Source organism: Molossus molossus, unplaced genomic scaffold (assembly GCF_014108415.1).
Source record: "Molossus molossus isolate mMolMol1 unplaced genomic scaffold, mMolMol1.p scaffold_m16_p_5, whole genome shotgun sequence".
In the NCBI taxonomy this organism is placed as follows: Eukaryota; Metazoa; Chordata; class Mammalia; order Chiroptera; family Molossidae; genus Molossus; species Molossus molossus.
The window spans coordinates 61,138,979-61,155,337 of record NW_023425388.1 but is presented as its reverse complement, the minus strand read 5'-3'; the positions used below and the strand labels follow the sequence as shown (position 1 = coordinate 61,155,337).

The 16,359-nt window shown below is 37.3% G+C and overlaps 1 protein-coding gene and 1 pseudogene across 2 annotated transcripts in view; one reads left to right on the top strand and one right to left on the bottom strand.

Annotated features, from left to right (window-relative positions):
• The window catches only part of ZNF148 (zinc finger protein 148), a 146,099-nt gene that overhangs the window by 114,718 nt on the left and 15,022 nt on the right, over positions 1-16,359 (bottom strand). The window lies entirely within an intron of this gene.
• LOC118617861 lies at positions 8,152-8,623 on the top strand (annotated as a pseudogene).

Here is a 16,359-nt window from a genome sequence, read left to right as displayed (position 1 = left end):
CAGATCCAAAAATTTAAGCAAACCCAAACCAGAATAAACTCAAAAAAATTTACACCAAGACACATAATAATTAAATGTTCAAAAAGTAAAGATGAAAAAAATAAAAACTTAAGGACATATTGCCTATAATAAAACAACTCAAATGACACCAGAATTCTCATCTGAAACAAGCCAAAAAAATGGCACAGCATTTTTTGAATACAAAAAAATATATAAAAAAAGATCTGCCAACCAACAACTCTATACCCAGTGAAACTACTCTTCAGAAATGTGTTTGTCCATTCAGGCTGCTATAACAAAATACCAACAAATGGGGGGGCTTACAAACAACAGAAATTTACTTCTCAGTTCTGGAGGCTAAAAGTCCAAGGTCAATGTCCCAGCATATCAGGTGAGGGGCCTCTTTCACAATAGCCATAACTCCATTCATAAGGGCTCCTTGCTCATGACCTAATAATCTCCCAAAGGCTCCAATTCCTAATACCATCAAACTGGGCATTAGGATTTCAACACATGAATTTTAGGGAAATACATTTAGGCAACAGCAAGGAACAAAGTATACATTTTTTAAAACCATTCTCAAAAGAAAAACTGAAAGAATGTGTCACTAGCAGTGAAATCCATAAAGACTGGCTAAAAAAAATTCCAAACAAAAGGAAGAAAAGAAATATAGGTCTATACACAGCTTATCTTTCTATCAGCAGTTTCGTAAATCATATCAGATGATTGAAACAAAAAGTATAAAACCACCTGATACACAAAACAATTGTATTTCAAAGTAGAGAACAAAAAGGTTAAATAGAAATGACACTTCAACATCTCAGTTGAATAAAATATTGACACCAGCAGACTGTTAAAAGTCACACATGCATTCTATAACTACAACCACCTACAAAAACTATACCAAGACAGACTCAAAAATGTTATAAATATATTTTATGAAAAGATGGAATCCTAAAAAATGTTCTAGTAATCTGAAAGAAAGCAAGAGGGGGAAAAAAAACAAACATAAAATAAACAAATAATAAAATAGCAGACTTACGTGCTAATGTAGTAATAATTACCTTAAGTGCAGATGGTCCAAATAAGCCAATCAAAAGACTGGCAGGGTAGATTTTTATAATCATCTAACTATATGTTACTAATAAGAAATCTAACATATACTGAAAGCAAAAGAATGGAAGAACTATAACATTTTTTTTTTTTTTTAAAGCAGAGTGGCCATATTAATAACACAATCAACCAAGAGTCTAACTCGCCTGGCCAGTGTGGCTCAATGGTTCAGCAATGACCCATGCACCAAGAGGTGCCGATTCGATTCCCCCTCAGGGCACATGTTCAGGTTGTGGGTCAGATCCCCAGTGGGGAGCATGCAGGGGGCGACCAATCAATGTTCTTTCTCACATCAATGTCCCTAACTCTCTCTTTCTCTCTCTCCCTCTCTCTCTAAAACCAATAAAGAAAAAAAAATTTTTTTTTAAAGAACTTTAAGAGTCTGATATAAACAGGATGGGCAAAAGTAGGTTTACGATTGTGAGGGACATTCTTTTGAGTTAACAAAGCTACTGTAATAATCATAACCTGTATGTCTTTTTCCATATGAACTATAAACCTACTTTCGCCTACCCCATACAGAATATTGTACCCAATAACAGAATAAACATTTCTTTTCAAGCACCTATGGAACATTCACTATGACAGACCATATCCTCTACCATAAAACAAACCTCAACAAATTAAAAAAAACAAAATAATACAGAGTGCATTCTCTGACCATAAAGAACTCAAACTAGAAATCAGTAACAGAAAGACAATAGAAAACTCTCTAAACACACAGAGAGAAAAAAAAAAAACATATTTCTAAAAAGTCCAGGAATCAAAGAGGAAGTCTCAAAGAAAATGTTCAAATATATACATAAAAATAGAAACACATGTCAAAATATATGGAATGCAGCTAAAGCAATTATTAGAAGAAAACTTATAGCACTAAATTCTTATACTAGAAATGACTAATGATCTAAAATCAATAACTTAATTACCTGCCCCAAGAAACTAAAAAAGGCAAAATGTAAACCCAATGCAAATAGTAGGAAATCAATAAAATTGAAAATAGAAAACATCAGTGAAGAAAATTTTTATAAGCCTCTATCATTCTCTGGCTGGGTGGCTCAACTGGTTAGAGTGTCATCTGGTACACCAAAAAGTTGTGGGTTCAAGTCCTGGTCAGGGCACATACCTAGGCTGCCGGTTTGATTGCCAGCGGGGCACATACAGGAGGCAACAGATCACTGCTTCTCTCTCACATAGATGTTCTCTTTTCCCTCTCTACTCGCCCTTCCTCTCTCTATAAAATCAAGAAAAACATATCCTCAGTTGAGAAAAATAAATAAATACATAAGCCTGTAACAAGATCAACAAAAATAAAATGAGAGAAGACACAAATCACCAATATCAGAACTGAATTAAGAACAGCACTACAGATTTTCAGCAATTAAAAAGACACTAAGGTAAATACTACAAAATAACTTTATACTCTTAAATTCAACACTTAGGAAAAATTTCTCAAAAATGACACTAAACTGAAATGAATTCCATAATCTAAACAGTTCTATAATTAATAAAGAAAAGTGAATTCTTATATTTAAAAGCTCCTCAAAAAAGAATCACCAGGAAGCTTCACTTGGGAGTTCTACCAAAAATTTAATGAAGAATTAATCCCAATTGTTCACAAACTCCTCCCAAAAATATACAAGGAATGATATCTGAATTCATTTTAAGAAGTCAGTATTACTGATACCAAAATGAGATAAAAGACATCACAAAAAAACAGCAAGCCATTATCACTTATGAATATAAACACAAGAACACTTAACAAAATACTAGCAAATAGAATTCACTAACACATAAAAACAATTGTACACCAAAACTAAGTGGGGTTTATCTTAGAAATGACAAATTGGTTTAACATCCAAAAATCAACTAATAAATTATTACTACATCAAAACAATAAAGAACATAACCTTGGCTGGTGTTGCTCAGCGGTTAGAGCATCAGCCTGCACTGAAGGGTCATGGGTTTGATTCTCGGTCAAGGGCATATACTTGGGTTGCAGGTTCGATCCCTAGACCTGATTGGGGCACATGCTGGAGGCAACCGATCAATGTGTCTCTCTCACACACAAATGTTTCTCTCTCTCTCTAAAAAAAAAAAATCAATGGAAAAAATATCCTCGGGAGAGGATTAACAAAAAGAAACAAACAAAAAGAATAAAGGACATAAACATTTGTTTCTTTTTAAAGATTTGTAATAGATTTTTAGAGAGAGAGGGAGAGGGAGAGAGAGAAACATCAATGTGAGAGTGAAATATCAATTGGCTGCCTCCTGCGTAAACCTTTATTTTCTGTATATCATTCTCAGTAGATGCAGAAAAACATTTGATGAGCCCTGGCCGGTTTGGCTCAGCGGTTAGAGCGTCGGCCTGCGGTCCGGAGAGACCCGGGTTCGGTTCCCGCTAAGGGCATGTACCTAGGTTGCAGTTTGTCCCCGGCCCTGGTCGGTTGTGCGGGTGGCAGCCACTCGATGTGTCCCTTCACATCGATGTTTCTCTCTCTCTCTGTTGCTCTCTCTCCCTCCCACTCTACCTGAACAAAAAATGGAAAAATGTCCTCGGGTGAGGATTAAAAAAAAAAAAAAAAAGAAAGAAAAACATTTGATGAAATCCAACTTAATAAAAATACCCAAAAAATTAAGAATAGAAGGGTAATTTCCACAACCTGATAAAGGCCATCTAAGAAAAACCCAGAGCTAACATTACACTTAATGGTAAGATGCTGAATGCTTTCCCCCTACAACCAGAAACAAGACAAAGATGTTTACTTTCGCTACTTCTATTCAACAGTGTGCTAGACATTCCAGCAAGAAAAATTAGGCAAAAAAATAAAATAAAAAGCGTTCACATAGAAAGGAAGAGGTGAAATTATCTCTACCTGCAGATGACATGATCTTTTATACAGAAAACCCTAGAAAATCCACTAAAAAACTCCAAGAACTAATAAACAAGTTCAGTAAGGTTGCATAGTACAAGAACATTACACAAAAATCAACTGTATTCCTATATACTAGCAATGAACAATGCAACAATAAAATTAAGAAAGTAACGTCACTTATAATAGTATAAAAAAGGACAAAGTACTTAGCAATAAATTTAACAAGAGGTGCCAGACTTGTACACTGAAAAACTATAAAACATCGTTGAAATAAATTAAAAAGACCTAAACAAATAGACAGCTAGTGTTCATGGACTGGGAAACTTAATATTATTAAGATGAAAATATTTTACCAAACTGATCTTCAGATTTAACACAGCCCATGTCAATATCCCAACAGTGGTTTTTGCCAAAATTGACAAACTGATCCTAAAATTCATATGGAACTGCAAGGGACTCAGAATACCCAAAACAATCTTGAAAGAGAACAACAAAATTGGAGGATGCATGCTTCCTGATTTCAAAACTTACCACAAAGCTATTGTGGTAATCAAGATACTGTAGTAGTGGCATAAAGATAGATATATAGATAAAGGTATAGAATTGATAGTCCAGAAATAAATACCAACATTTATGGTCAAATGATTTCTGACAGGGTGCCAAGACAATGCACTGGAGAAAGAAGAATCTTTTCAAGAAATAGTGCTGGGACAAACAGATACCCACATGCAAAAGAATAAAGTTAAACCCCTTCCTCACATCATATACAAAAATTAACTCTAAATGGATTAAGATCTATACGTAAAAGCTGAAGTTATAAAACTCTCAGAAGAAAATACAAGAGTAAACCTTTGCAACCCTGCACAAGGCAAAGCCTTCTTAAATATGACTCCAAAACACTTGTACATTAAAAACTATGCAGCCCTGCCCTGGCCAGTTTGGCTCAGCGGTTGGAGCATCGGCCTGCGGACCAGAGAGTCCCGGGTTCAGTTCCCACTAGGGGCATGTACCAAAAAAACCCAAAATAACTATGCAGCCCTGCCCAGCCTGTGTGGCTCAGTGGATTGAGCATCGCCCCGTGGAGTGAGAAGTCCCAGTTCAATTCCTGGTCAGGGCACATGCCCAGGTTGTGGGTTTGATCTCCAGTGGAAGACGTGCAGGAGGCAGCTGATCAATGTTTCTCACATCGATGTTTCCATCTCTCTCTCCCTTTCTCTCTCTCTAAAAAAAAGTTAATTAAAAACAAAAAAAAGATATTAAAAAGATATTGGTCAATGCAGCTCAGCAGTTAGAGCACTGACCCACAGACAGAAGGTTTGCAGGTTCAATCCCCAGCCCTAGTCAGGGTTGTGCGGGAGGCAAATAATGTGTCTCCCTCACATAGATGTTTCTCTCTCTCTCTCTCCCCCTCCCTCCCTCCCTATCTAAAAATCAATGAAAAAATAGGTTCAGAACAGGATTAACCCTAAAATAAATAAATGAAAATAAAATAGAAACTAGTAATGCAAATGAAAGAAATTAAAACACGAATAAATGGAATGACATCCCATGTTCACAGACTGTTAAAAGATCTATTCTATCCAAAGCACTTCACAGATTCAATGCAATCCCTATTAAAATCCCAATGGGCCCTGGCCAGTTTGGCTCAGCAGTTAGAGCGTCAGCCAGCGGACCAATGTGTCATGGGTTCAATTCCAGTCAAGGACACGTACCTTGGTTGCAGTTCATCCCCAGCCCTGGTCAGGTAGTGTGGGAGGCAACCAGTTGATGTGTCTCTATCACGTCAATGTTTCTCTCTGTCTCTCTCTGTCTCTCTCTGTCTCTCTCTCCCCCCCTCTCCCTCCCACTCTTATCTAATGATAAATAAAAAAATATCCTCAGCCCTGGCCAGTTTGGCTCAGCGGTTAGAGCATCAGCCCGCAGTCCAGAGAGCCCCAGGTTCGGTTCCTGCTAAGGGCATGTACCTTGGTTGCAGTTTGTCCCCGGACCCAGCTGGGGTCGTGTGGATGGCAGCCAGTCGATGTGTCTCTCTCACATTAATGTTTCTCTCTCTTCCTCTCGCTCTATCTGAAGATGAATGCAGAAAGTGAACTCAGGTGAGGCTAAAATATATGTGTGTGTGTATGTGTATGTGTGTGTGTGTATATATATATACACACACACACACACACACACACATATATCTCCTCAGGTGAATAAAAATAAATAAAAAATAAAATTCCAATGGCCTTTTATACAGAAATAGAAATGAAATCTTAAAATTCAAATGGACCCGCAAAAACCCCAAATAGACAAAACAATATAAAAGAAGAACAAAGCTGGAGGCTTTACATTTCCTAATTTCAAAACATACTATAAAGCTGTAATAATTAAAACAGTATAGTACCAGCATGAAGACAGACATACAGACCAATAAAAGAAACACAACCCAGAAATAGACCCATACATATAGGGACAAACTGATCTTCAACAAGAGTACCAATACTTGGCCATAAAAAAACAATAAAATCTAACCATTTGCAACAGCATGAATGGAACTAGAGGGTATTATGCTAAGCAAAATAAGTCAGCCAGAGAAAGACAAATACCATACAATTTCACTTATATGTGGAATCTGAAGGACAATATAAATTAACAAACAAAACAGAAATAAACTCAGTGATAGAGAACAGTTGATGGTTGCCAAAGGGAGGGGGATTGGGTGAAAAAGGCGAAGGTATTAAGAAATACAGATTAGCAGTTACAAAATAGTCATGAGGGTGTAAAGCACAGGAAATATAGTCAATAATATTGTAATAACCATATATGGTGCCAGGTGGGTACTGAAAATATCAAGGAAAACACTTTGTAAAGTAGAAGACTGTCTAACCATTATGCTGCACAAGTGAAATTAATACAAAATAACACTGATGTAAACTGTAATTTTTTAAAAATGGAAAAAAATTTTTAACAAAGAGTACCAAGAATACACAATGGGGGAAGAACAAGCTTTTCAACAAATGATGCTGAGAAAACTGGATATCCACATGCAAAAGAATGAAACTGGACCCTTACCTTATACCATATACAAAAATCAACCAAAAATGAATTAAAGACTTGAACTTGAGGCTTAAAACTAAAAAAATCCTAAAAGAAAACTTAAAGGGAAAAGATTCATGACACTGGTCTTGGCAATGACTTATTGGATATGACTCAGCAATTCCACTCATATGTATATACCCAAGAGAACTAAAAATAAATGTTCACATAAAAACTTGCATATGAATGTTCATAGCAGCATTATTCATAATAGCCCATAAGTGGAAACAACATACATGTCAACTAAATGTAGTAGTATGTCCATAGAGAATACTATTCAGCAATAAAAAGTGAACTCCTGACAAATGCCACATCACACATTATGCTAAGTAAAAGACGCCAGACATAAAAGACCACTTATTGTTATGATTCCATTAATACAAAATGTCCAGAACAGGCAAATTTCATAGAGACAGAAGGTAAATTAGTGGTTGCCAGTGGTTAGGACAAAGGTAGAATGGAGAATGACTGTTAATGGATACAGTTTCTTTTTAGGGTGATGAAAATGTTCTAAAATTGATTACTTAGTTTATTTACACAACTCTGTAAGTACACTAAAAATTACTGAAATGGGTAAACTGTATAGCATGTAATGTATAGCTCAATAAAGCTGTTTAAGAAAAACTACGTGATGCCTAGAATTTATTTCACAATAATATGGAGGATCTAAATAAATGGAGAGACATTCCACGGTCATGAACTGAAAATCTCTATACAATAAATTATAGGTTTATTCTATTCCTATCAAAATCCTAGCAAGATTTTTTTTTTTTTTACATGGACATGATTATTCTAAAAGTACATGAAGAGGAAAGAAACTATAATGGCTAAAACAATCTTGACAAAGTGGGAGGGATACTCTACCTGATGTTAAGACTTACTATACAGTTATAATTATCAAGACAAAGAGATAAACACATAGATCAATGAATAGAATACAGAACCCAAAAATAAACGAACACAAATAAGCCGAACTGATTTTTGGCAATGGGCAAAGGCAATTCGATGGAGGGAGAATAATCTTTTCATCAAATAATGTTGAAACAATTAAACATCCATAGGCCAAAAGAAACAACTTTTTACAAAGATGGCACCAAAAGCAAAAAAAGAAAGCCCCTGCCTTTCCCAAAGCCAAAGCAAAGGCTTTGAAGGCAAAGAAAGCAGTGCTGAAAGGTGCTGACAGCCACACACACACACACAAAAGAAGATCCACAGGTCGTCCACCTTTCAATTGTCAAAAACACAGGCTCCAAAGCAGCCAAAATATTCTCGGAAGAGCACACCCAGGAGAAACAAGCTTGACCACTATGCCATCATCAAGTTTCCCCTGACCACCCCGTCAGCCATGAAGAAGATAGAAGACAATACACTTGTGTTCTTTGTGGACGCCAAGGCCAACAAGCACCGGATCCAAAAGGCTGTGAAGAAGCTCTATGACAGTGACATGGCCAGCCAAGGTCAACACCCTAATCAAGCCTGATGGAGAGAAGGCGGCATATGCTCGACTGGCTCCTGACTCTGATGCTTTGGATGTTGCCAACAAAACTGGTATCATCTAAACTGAGTCCAGCTGGCTAAATCTAAATATAAAAATTTTACACTGTAAAAAAACAACTAAACACAGAAGTCTTGACCTAAACCTCACAACCATATACAAAAATTAATTCAAAATGGGTCATAAATTTAAACAAGAAACTATAAAACTTTTAGAAGAAAACACAGGCAACATCCTTCAAGACCTAAAGAAAAGGGTTCTCAGACTTGGCACCAAAAGTGTGCTCCATGCCCAGGTTGTGGGCCTGACCCCAGTGGGGGGCATGCAGGAGGTGGCCAATCGATGTTCCCTCTCATCGATGTTTTTCTCTCTCTCCCCTTCTCCCTTCCTCTCTAAATATCAATAAAGAAAAAAAAAATTTTTTTAAGTGTGCTCCATATAAAAGAAAATAAACCAGACATCAAAATTTAAAGCATTTGCTCTGTGAAAGACCTTGTTAAGATTATGAAAAGATAAGCTTCAAACTGAGAGAAAATGTTTGCAAAGCATTTACCTGACAAAGATGTTTTAAAAACTCTTAAAAGTTAACTGTAAAAAGACAAACCTGATTATTTGATTTGAAAATGAGAAAAAGACAAAGAGCAAATAAGTACATATAAAGATGTTAGGCATTAGGGAAATACAAATTAAAACTGTAAGATATCACTATATACCTAGTAGAACAGCTAAAATAAAAAATAGCAATAATAACAAATACTAACAAGGATGAAAAAAGAGATCTTTCATACATCGTTGATAAAAATGTAAAATGATATAGCTATTCTGGAAGACAGTTTGGAAGTTTCTTATAAAACTAAATATGCTCTTGCTGTACAACCCAGGAAGCTCACTCTTTATCTTAGAGAATTATACACAAAATCTTGTACATAAATGCTCATAACCACCTTATTCTTAATAGCAAAATACTAGCCCAGCCAATGTGGCACCACGAGGTTGCCAGTTCAATTCCCAGTCAGGGCACATGCCCAGGTTGTGGGCCAAATCCCCAGTGGGGGGCATGCAGGAGGCGGCCAGTTGATGTTCTCTCTCGTCGATGTTTCTCTCTCTCTCTCCTTCTCCCTTTCTCTCTCTCTAATTAGGAAAAAAATCAATTAGGAAAAAAAAATGTTTTTTAAATAGCAAAATACTGACTATATCAAAAGTCCTTTGACAGGTGAATGGTTAAACAAGGTATATATTGATATACCATCATATACCATTCTCTAAATGACAAAACTATAGAGACAGAGAACAGGTTGTCAGGGGATAGGTAGGGATTTGGGGTTGAGGTATGAATATAAAGGGTTAGCAAGCGGGGTTTTCTCTATGGTAATGAAACAGTTCTGTTATTTTTGCTGTGGTGGTAGTTACATAAATGTATGTATGGGAGAAAACTACATAGAACTATACACACACAAATGAATTCAGGTTGTAAAAAATGGTAAAAACTGAGTAAGTTCAGTTAATAGTAATGTACCAGTATCAATTTCCTGGTTTTGATGTTTTACTAGAGCATTGTAAGATGTCACCACAGGGGAAAAGCTGGATAAAGGACATATAGGACTCTACTAATTTTGTAACTTCTTGTTTATCTATAATTATTTCAAAATAAAGTTAAAAAAAAAAATAATGAGAGGTAGAGGTACAGGCATACCTCAGACATATTGCAGGTTTTGTTCCAGAACACCACAACAAAGCGAATTGTAATCTTTTTGCTGGTGAAGGGTCTTGCCTTCAATTTGTGAAAAATGCAACATCTGGTCCAGCTGGTGTGGCTCAGTGGTTAAGCATCGACCCATGCACCAAGAGGTTATCAGTTTGATTCCCAGTCAGGGCACATGCCCAGGTTGTGGACCCGATCCACAGTGGGGGGCATGCAATAGGCAGCCAATCAATGTTCTCTCTCATCGATGTTTCTATCTCTCTCTCCCTCTTACCTCCTCTCTCTCTAAAATCAATAAAGAAAAATAAATAAATAAAGAATAAAATTATTTTAAAAATAAATAAACAAAAATGCAACATCTGTGAGGCACAATAAAACGAGGTATGCGTATATAGATTAAACGAGACTGGCCACTAATTGCTAATTCTTGAAGCTAGGTCACAGATATATGGAGATTCATAATATTACTCTATTTTTCATTTAAATTTTTCCATATCAAGAGTTTAATGAAAATATAAGAAGGCCACATATCAAAATATTAATAGCAGCTTCTCCAGTTGACTTTATTTTTATTTTTGCTTATGTGCATTTTAAACTTTTTCTATAAAATAAATTTCTTATATAAAACAATTTTTAAAGAATCTTTGTGCCCTGGCCGATTTGGCTCAGTGGTTAGAGCATCAGCCTGCGAACCAGAGAGTCTCGGGTTCGGTTCCCACTAAGGGCATGTACTTCTGTTGCAGTTTGTCCCCACCCCAATTGGGGTCGTGTGGGTAGCAACCAGTCGATGTTCTCTCTCACATCGATGTTTCTCTCTCTCTCTCTTCCGCCCTCTCTCCCTTCTGCTCTATATGAAGATAAATGCAAAAAAAAAATCTTTGCTCACATGATCTTTTGTCCTCATTGTTTTACTTATATTTTTAAAAAGCAACACTAAAGAAAAAAACTTAAACATAGAAAGAACCCCACTGATACTTCTTCCAGACAATACACAGCTTTATTTGAAAATATTTATCTAAATACCTAATTTATATTTCACCCAATTACATTTCACCTGGAAGTTCCACTACCTTTTTTCTAAAAGAAGCCAAAACATTCGCTAAAACACATTTACAATCAGCACAATAATTCACTATTATGGTGATCCTCACACTACAGATCACATGTCTAAGTTCAAGACATCATAAGATGTTTAATAATTCCAGTTGGATTTGCATTTACAATGTCGCCTAAGGTATAATTAACTTTAAATTTAGTTTTAGAATTATATGTGCTTTTTAAATTTTCAACATTTTTTTAAATAGCAGATACTAAAAAATTGACAGTGATTACACAACAATGCTGAAAAATTCAACATGTGTGAATCTGAAAAAGTAACAATTCACTGAATACTAAGATTCTCATGATGTAATTTTATCTATTTTTATTTGATTATTGTATTTTTATATCAAGCAAAAATGATACAATATTATTTGCCTTGGTAATAATTTAAAATAATTTTAATTAAATAAGTTAAAATTAAATTATAATAGAAGTAACGAGAGACCTGAGCTCTGCATTATCTGTGAGACCTTGGGTAAGTCACAATCTCTCTGAAACTCCATTTCCCTGTCTACATAGTGAAAGTCTACATTGGAATATTTGTTAATCTTCCAACTCCAAAATTCTACATAATGAGGCTCTAAAATACACTTCATAACCTTTGACCCATGATCATTCTAATGATATCTTTGGAAAAACCCTTTTAACAGATGTGATACAGAAATAACATTATAAATATTATAATCACATAAAATAATATATAATTATATAATCTTTAATTATAATTATATTGTTACAACATTATAAATAATTTTTACAGATTTAAGTTATTTGGGAGAATATTATTCTTAATATACTAGATCAGGGTTTCTCAACATCAACACTATTATATTCTACATTGGAAAATTCTTTGTTGTAGGGGCTATCATGTCCATTGTAGGATGTTTAGCATCTACCTGCTAGATACCAGTAAAATCCCCCAGTGCAATCAAAAATGTCTTCAGACATTGCCAAAATCACTTCTGGTGGAGAACCTCTGGTGTTAAGATTTTAAAATTTGAGGGTTCTTTGGAGATGGGAAGAAGGAAGACTGCTTTTGTTTTTGCAATATAGGAGAAAAAAGCATAAGAAAGGCTAGGAATTGCCCTGGCTGGTTTGGCTCAGCAGTTAGAGGGTTAAAGAGTCGGCCCACAGACCAAAGAGTCATCTTGGGTTCAATTCCAGTCAAGGGCACGTACCTCGGCTGTGGTTGGGTCCCCAGACCCTGATCAGGGTCATGAGGGAGGCAACCAATGATGTGTCTCTCTCACATCGATGTTTTTCTCTCTCCCTCTCCCTCCCTCCCACTCTATCTGAAAATCAATGGAAAAATATCCTTGGGTGAGGATTAAAAAAATAAAGGAAGGCTAGGAATGAACAAAACAAAAAGGTTCAATTGCAACTCAAACATTATAAAAAGAAAAGGTACTTTTTTGTATGAGGCTTACTGAAAAACATGTTAATCAAATACTGTTGTATGGATCTAATATAGTAACAGAATGAGAATAACTGTACGTATAAAGCTGAGGAGAAAATCCACCGTATTCCATCCTCAATAAAGAGGCTCCTCAATAAAGCCAACTATTTTTTAATCAGAGATTATTGAAGTCAACATAATTATTCTTCTCCCTAGCATTTGTGAGGAGGCTAACCATTCTCAAGTTACCTGCTATTCTCTAACCAATGAGAATACCCACATGAAAAACATATCCATCCAGTTAAATACGAAAAGCATCTATCTCTTTTAATCAAGTGTAAATGGGTTACAATGCCAAGAAGTAACACTGAGGAATATCCTCAAACCCTTTATGTATTTAAAGAAAGGCTAAAGATTCAATGTAGAGAAATTACATTTAAATGTTACAACAGAAAATTACACATCCATTTTTTGGCTCTTTAATACTCACTATAAAATCAACTCAGTCATTATTTTCAACCAAACAGACAAATACCCAGTTTCCTTAGTCTATTCTTGGATAGGTCACCAGACTGGGAATAAGAGACCCAGAGTCTATTCCCAGCTGCAAAACAGACTGGTAATCTCAAACAAATTATTCACTCAGGTTAAGGTTTTATACCCGTATCATGCTGACAATACTGAAAATCTGCCCAGAAACATGCACTGAGAAACCTAGGACTTCCTCCTACACCCAAAGGACAACTGCAAACGTATTTTTAGATTTATTAAATCTAAAAATCTGAATAGCATTTTATTTATAGCAACATTTAACATAGTTGAAATTTCAAAACTGTGTGGTGCCTTTACCATTGCTCTCTCTAAAATTAATAAGAAATGCTTTTTTTTTATCACCATGCCAGATTTTGCAAAACTCTTTAAGTAAACTACACACACCATAGTTATTATGTAAAACCAAAAGAAAAGCTGTTTTTTAATTCAAGCTCTTGGGAAAGGTTTTAACTCCACCTGGTTTTTAGTCTACTACACATAGTTCTTGCCTGGCGCTGTAAGAAGTGCTTCACAAAGTCTGGAAAGCAAAAGTTTGCCCCACAGTCTAAATCTGGAAAGGCCTGAAGACTGTTCTGACCACTAAGCATGCGGATTTTACTACCGCAACCAATATGGGATACCTGCGTACATTTTTTTGCTCTTCATACCAAGTAAAAAACTGTCTATTAGACCAAGGTACCCACCTGACCTCTCCGCACCCCATAAAACTGTAAACACAATGCAGTCCCACAGAAGACTGGGGGTTGGGGGAGGGAAAAGAGGATGTCAATTACGGCTCGGCCCCCCACAGTCAGGCAGACACTTGTTAGCCACCGAGAAGCCACTCACAAAGTTTGCCGTCTCGCTGCGGGGAAGGGGCCCTGACGGCGCCGCAGGCCCCCAACCCGGAAGACCGGTGTCTGGGAGGCCCCAACGCACGCCGAGGCCCAGCGCGGCAGCCACCGGCAGGAAAAGCCCCGGCTTCTCCCCGCCGCCTCCCTGCACACGGGCGCACTAACGCAAGTGCGCACACTCACACACGCACACACACAACAAAAGGAAGCCGTGCGGCCGCGTGCGGAGGTTTGGGCCGGGCGCTCAGGCCAGCGCCCCCCCCTCGCCCCGGCCCCCACCGCACGGCCCCGGCCCTCACTTACTGGAGCGCTGCGGAGGGGCCGTGGGTGCGCGGATCGCGGCAGCTCGCGGCCCACCGGCCCGGCTCTGCTCGGCCGCGCTCGCGGGAGGTGCCAGCGGCGGCGCGGCGCGGCGGTTCTGGGCCCAACACCCGCGCGGCTCTGCGCCGCTGCTCCGCCCGCCGACAAGCTGAGCGCCGGCAAAATCCCGCCTGTGAGGCTGTCGGATCCGGCCTGGGCTCCAAAAGCCCAGGAACAGGAGGGCTCCCTATTTACCGAATTTTTTAAGAAATAAAACCACTATGCATAATTACCCTTGGAAAAATTCCCCAACCCTACAAAACCATGGGATGGTTAAGCCCCCATTTTTCCTTATTGAACCACTAATCAAAAGTAGAATCCAACACAACGCGCCTTACAATAAGAAAACTTTCAGTAACCTCTACCTTAAGCCTTCCTCTTACTGTTACTTCTCCACATCTTAATTTACTCATTTTAGTTTGCCCTTGTCTTCCAGTTTTTAACCTAAAAACTGCATTTTCCCCAAAGAATAATCTTACCTAAACCATCTTTCCAATTTTACTCTTTTGAAACTTACTTTTCTAATAGTAACAAGCTCTTTGTCATAAATCCCTTCCATCTCCCACTTACCTATTCAAACCCTCTCCACAACTTTTATTTTTATCAGCTCCTACCAAATAATTCATAAATAACTTGCTCAAACGCTGCATTTTTTTTTTGTCTGTTCCCTCATTCCCTAAAAGCTAACACTCCAATTTCACACACAAATGTGTCCCAAATGGCCCTCAAATTTTGTAGACCTACTTCAGAGAGGCCACCAGTCACTGAAAAATCCATTTCCTAAGCATACCAATAACTTCACAATGATTTTTCCGAACATTCTCTACCAATTCATTTGGGTCACTCATAACTCAAGACTACCATGCCCATTTCCCTAAAGCCTAATTATAGAATGTAATCATATTAACAGATTATCTCAACCATTATATGTATCTGTACATGCAGGTGTGCATGTGTTGACAAGCACACGTATACAGGACCATGCAAAACATAGTGTGTATTTCATTCTAATCTCTTGGATACTGCCTCTTCTCAAATTTACAAGGAAAGCTCCATGCCAAACAAGATTTCTAGGCATCTAACCCCTATCCTGTTAGGTCACTTATCTATGTTAAATTAACATAATTATCACTTAAAACAAACTCTCTCCATTACTATCATAATCATTCCCACCACCTTCTTTAAGATATCCATCATTATCTAACCCAAACAATCCACTCAAATATTCAGAATATACCCCTACTCACCAAGGCCCCACTATGTTTGAAGCTGGTCCTAAAAACAATTCTAGATGTAATCTGGGAGGTTACAGCAAAGACTGAACTGGGCAAAGCCCTGTGAGGCTGTCAAAGCTCTGGATCCCCACAGGCCTTTCATTATTAGATTTGGAGGGTCAGAAAGTATACTTTGCTCAGTTAGTTAATCATGTGAGGTATATAATGCAAATACAAAGAGTATGAAGCACACAGCATTGGTACCTTCATGGTTTAAAATATCAGTTGCCAGGACCTCAGCAAGGCACTGACAGAGAATCTCAAAAAGTAGTTTGGTAAGTACTTGAGAGTCAAGTCTTTGATAGTACAAGAAAAAAACTCACAAAAGACGAAGTCTGACATAAATGAACACTACTACAGAACTGGACAAACAAAAGTTTGAGAGCAGAGACAAAAGCCAAAGAATATGAGATCTGGTCTAGGTCTTAAATATAATCAATGGAAGATGATAAAGGTTTCAAGCCCTTACCCCCATATTCATAGCAGCACTATTTACAATAGCTAAGATCTGGAAACAGCCCAAATATCCATCAGTAGACAAATGGATAAAAAAGCTGTAGTACATATACACAATGGAGTACT